This window comes from Oryctolagus cuniculus, chromosome 18 (assembly GCF_964237555.1).
Source record: "Oryctolagus cuniculus chromosome 18, mOryCun1.1, whole genome shotgun sequence".
Classification (NCBI taxonomy): domain Eukaryota; kingdom Metazoa; phylum Chordata; class Mammalia; order Lagomorpha; family Leporidae; genus Oryctolagus; species Oryctolagus cuniculus.
In genome coordinates, this window is record NC_091449.1 from 34,954,262 (window position 1) to 34,959,561 (window position 5,300).

A 5,300-nucleotide genomic window follows, 5' to 3' on the forward strand; every position below is an offset into this window, starting at 1 on the left:
GATGATAACGGCTTCTAGTTGATAGGCGTGAAAATCAGATAAAAGCTTTGTGTAAGTACTCTGCAAAGTCCAACAAGGACTGGGTTGGTTGTGTGTGCGCCTGTGTGAGGTAGGAGGCTTGAGCAGGAGCAGGTGAGTGCCAGCCTCTGGCTGGAGCACTGTGTGTGCCATGCTGAGTCCCAAGGAATGACACAGTCTCTTAGAAGCATCACCATTGGACTTAACCACCGCGAAGCCAGAGATGCGCCAGCCCATCCGATTTTCTTCTAAGCATTTCTTTCTTTTTCTTTATTTATTTGAAAGACAGAGAGACAGAGCCCAATGGAGATCCTCCGTCTGCTGGTTCACTTCTCATATGCTCACAGTTGCTGGGGCTGGGCTGGGCTGAAGTCAGGAACCCAAACCTGCATGCGGGTCTCCCGTTAGAGGTGCATGCACAGGCAGGACACCTGTGGAGCTGCACGGGGCTCTGCTCTCAGAAAGACTCTGCATTTGGTGAGTGCTCAGCTCTTGGCATCTTGAAATTCTTCATTTAAAAAGATCGCTTATTTTACTCATTTGAGGGAGAGAAAGAGCAGGGTTTACTTCTGAAATGCCTCCCATGGCTAGGGTTGACCCAGGTAGAATCCAAGAGCCTGGGACTCAGTGCAGGTCTCCCATGTAGATGGCAGACACACAACTGCTCCAGCCAGTACCTGCTGCCTCCCTGAGTGTGCATTAGCAGACAGTTGGAACGGGGAGCAGAGCCAGGACTCAACCCAGGCCCTCCGATAGGAGATGTGGGTGACCGCGCTGGCATCTTAACCCCTGCACCAAACGCCAGCCCCCAGATTCTTAACTTTATTTATTTATTTATTTATTTTTGACAGGCAGAGTGGACAGTGAGAGAGAGAGACAGAGAGAAAGGTCTTCCTTTGCCGTTGGTTCACTCTCCAATGGCCGCCGCGGCGCACCGCGCTCGGCACACCGCGATGATCCGAAGCCAGGAGCCAGGTGCTTCTCCTGGTCTCCCATGGGGTGCAGGGCCCAAGCACTTGGGCCATCCTCTACTGCACTCCTGGGCCACAGCAGAGAGCTGGCCTGGAAGAGGGGCAACCGGGACAGAATCCGGCGCCCTGACCGGGACTAGAACCCGGTGTGCCGGCACCGCTAGGCGGAGGATTAGCCTGTTGAGCTGCAGTGCCGGCCAGATTCTTAACTTTTGAACCAGGGACTCTGCGTTTTCATTTTGCCCTGGATGGAATCTGGAAATTTTATGGCCGCTGTTGTCTCCAGCCTACCTATAGCGACTCTGACTTCAAAGCATGGTGGGATTGAGAGGATCCTTCCTGTGGTTGTCTCGTTGTTCTCCGAGCCTCCTTAAACCCCATTCCTGCAGTAGGTTTCTGCTTTCTAATCAAATTGAGTTCAGAAAACTAATGATTGTAATCTTTTTGAGCAAATGTGTGGGCTAATGGCCCCACTATTTTACTTCTATGCAAATGGTCCAGCTTCTATTTAATTAAACCAACTCCACATCAACTTGTCTGATTTCAAAACCCACTAACAACAGGGATGATTATCCTTTATGATGGATGATTTGATTAATGTAGCTTTTTGTGTTCATAGGAGAGACAGGCACCCACTGTTGGGGATCAGTCACCCCACAGTTAGAACATAAGCTCCTGAGACAACTCTCCCAGAACCCCAGAAGCCATAGTCCTGTGTGTCCATTGTTCACCTGCCCTGTGGCAGGGTGGTTGCCCTGGTGCCTTGGGCACTCAATGGTCCTGTCTCCCAGCTCCTGTGTACTATCAGAACATCTCTCGCCAATCCCATCACTGCCCTCCATCAATTCCATTTCTATTTCTCCTTTTAATGTCAGGCTATGCCCAGTGATTGACAATTATAATTATTCCTCAGAGAGCCTCGTATTAATAACAGCCATTGATCTAACTCAGATGACTCCAAGCATTTTTATTCCCTGTCCTCGACTATGAGCCTTTAGCTCCTCCAAGCTTGAAGACTGCAGCTTGCAGAGAACTCCAACAACCAGATTTCAAAATCATGGGTAAACTCATTTCTCCTCTCAGCCCCGCAGGGCAAAGCCCCCAGTCTTTAAGGAATTTTTTTCTCCTCTTGATCAACATCTTATTATTTTAAAAAATCCATTTTGACTTTCCCTTGCCAGAATTGGCTCTCCATCCCCTCTGCTGCACAGCAGGAAGCTCTTTTAGATTCGCTCAGATTGGTGGGTGGAGGAGACCACAATTATACCCCCTTTCAATGACATGTCTGGGGTTGCAGTGACTCCAGACAAAGAAGCTGAAATGTATGAAAGTTTCTGTGTCTCCAAGACAGAACCTAAAAATACCTGCCTGAGATGCAGGTTGGGAGCTATTTCCAACAACAGGGCTCCAAGGTTTTCCTGCTGGGAGCTTGAGAGCCTCTGAATTCTTTCCAGAAGGCTGTCTAAGGTACCTGGTGATCAGCAGGGCCATGCAGAAAGCCCAGAGTGGAGGCTTAGAAGGCTCCCCAAGTGTCACCTTGGCCTCCTCTGCCCACCCTGCCGTGCTGGGCAATGCCTCCGTGCGTCTGCTCCAAGCTCTTCCAAATAGGTGAGGATATAGCCCAGGTGGAGGGCAGGCTCTCTAGGGAGCAGCATTATTGCCATGGGTCCTATTTGTTGGAGATGGCTTTGTCACAGGGAGATTTACCAGGGAAGTATGACCAGGCGAGAAGGGATCCTGGAGACTCTCACGTCACTCCTTGGCCTAATGTCTGAGTTATCGCTAAAGGAGTGCCTCGCCCAGTGGTCAACACCACCGCCGCTTTCATACTTCCTTTCTACTCTCAGAAGCGTAGCACCGTTCCTTTTGAGACACTCTTCCTTACTCCTGAGTCAAAATTGCCCCATCTCTAGCATCCTGTTGGGGTCGCAGAGAATTCAACGCATTCCTAGGCTACAGTTCAGTATTGCATTTACTTGGCAGCATCCAAGCATGGCTTCCTTAGGCTGTTGCCTGTTTCCTTCACCCACTCCTTCTGTGACCTTGAGTCTAACCCCACGTGATCTCACTACTCTAGAAAATCCACCAAGACCTTCTCAGGTATGCTGTGAGGTTCACAGTTTCTGACGTGTCTCTCCAGGAGGATATTCTGGAACTATCTTAGCCACACACATGAAGATGGGGCTTTGTCATGGGACTCAGGGGTGAGCTGCCTTAACCTGGGGACATCCAGAGGTCAGCCAGGCTAACTCCACAGGTCGTGCAAGGATGAGCAGCAGCCTGGATGCTGTGCAGGAGCCTCGTGGGCTCTTCATGACATATAAGGTCGTGCTCTGGCTTCCAGAAAAGCTCTCGGCACTTAAGCCAGTGCCCTTGAAGGGGAACGAGGAAGAGGGTCTCCAATTCATTGAGCTGTTTGAGGGAGCAGACACCTTATTAAAGGGCAGAGCAGGGGAATCAGACTCACAGAGAGCCTGTCATTACTTCTTAAAAGGGACATCAGATACCTGTGAGAGCCACTTTGTCAAGAAGGGGAAAATGTAGGCTATGGAAAACAATACAGTTTTGCCCAAGAGCTATTTCCTTGTTTTTAAAATTTCTTTTTTATTTTTTGAATTTTATTTAAAAACAATTTTTTAATCCAAAATGTTTTCATATCCACAGAAAGTTGAAAATACAATAGATTGAGTGATGGCGTATCGTCATCTATCAGGAGTGGGGTGGGGCCGGCGCTGTGGTGCAGCAGGTTAACGCTCTGGCCTGAAAGTGCCGGCATCCCTTATGGGCACTGGTTCGAGTCCTGGCTGCTCCACTTCTGATCCAGCTCTCTGCTATGGCCTGGGAAATCGCAGAAGATGGTCCAAGTCACTGGGCCCCTGCACCCACTTGGGAGACCTGGAAGAAGCTCCTGGCTCCTGGCTTCAGATCAACGCAGCTCTAGCTGTTGTAGCTATCTGGGGAGTGAACCAGCGGATGAAAGACCTCTCTGTCTCTACCTCTCTCTGTAACTCTGTCTTTCAAATAAATAAAAAATAAATCTTTAAAAAAAAAAAAAGGAGCAGGGAACCTACCAATGGCCTTTTGACTACTGATAACACCATTCATGGGCCATACAAAATTACACAATGAAAAATTAGCCTGCTACAGATTGCAACTTGTTTATTATTTATTAATTGATTATTTATTTATTTGAGAGGTAGAGTTACAGAAAGAGAGAAGGGGAGACAGAGAGAGAGGTCTTCTATCTGATGGTTCACTCCCCAAGTGGTTACAACGGCCAGAGCTGGACCAATCCAAAGCCAAGCCAGGAGCCAGGAGCTTCTTTCGGGTCTCCCATGTGGGTGCAGGGGCCCAAGGACTTGGAACATCTTCTACTGCTTTCCCAGCCTATAACAGAGAGCTGGATCGGAAGAGGAGCAGCCGGGACTTGAACCGGCGTCCATATGGGATGCTGGCGCTGCAGGCGGAGGATTAACCTACTGCGCCACAGCGCCTGCTCCTATTAATGGAATTGTGAGTTCCATCTGCAGTTGCCTTGGCAGATTGGACCAAATGATTTCCTGGGCTTTGCACAGCCCACAGGCGAGAAGTTCACCAGCCCTGATGAATTCGCCAGCTATTAGAATCTCAGTATACACACTGTCTCTCTCTCTACACACACGCACACAGACACACACCAGCCCTCAGATAGTCAGAAGACATCGTGATACATCTCTCCCTTCCCTGCCACGAAGGCTTTTCTTTAGCTGGCATCACCGACCGTAAGGACATTTTCCTCCTTGGTCAGAACAGCATCATCACATCTAAGATGATCATTGACTCCACAGTGTCATCCGATGTGCAGCAGGCCAGTCTCAAATCCTCACTGTGAGGTTTTCTAAAATCCAGTATCCAACCCATTTCTTGCGATCCGTTGTTTGAGGTGAGTTTTTGTTTCCCTTAGATCCACTTACCTCTCATCTTCGTCACGGTGTGTCCTTTGCAGAGTCCCGCACAGGCTGTGGCAGAACATGCACGCTGTGGCTTTCTCTGACCACTTTCTCACAGTTATATTTAGGTTACACATTTCTGGCAAGAACACAGGCCCCTCCCACAACATTACAACTGCATTTCTTTTTTAAAGATTTATTTTACTTATTTGAAAGACAGAGTTACAGAGAGGCAGAGGCAGAGACAGAGGGGTCCTGCATCCAATGGTTCACTCCCCAGACGGCCACAATGGCTGGAGCTGTGCTAATCTGAAGTCAGGAGCCAGGAGCCAGGAGGTTCTCATGGTCTCCCACGTGGTACAGAGGCCAACGGACTTGGACC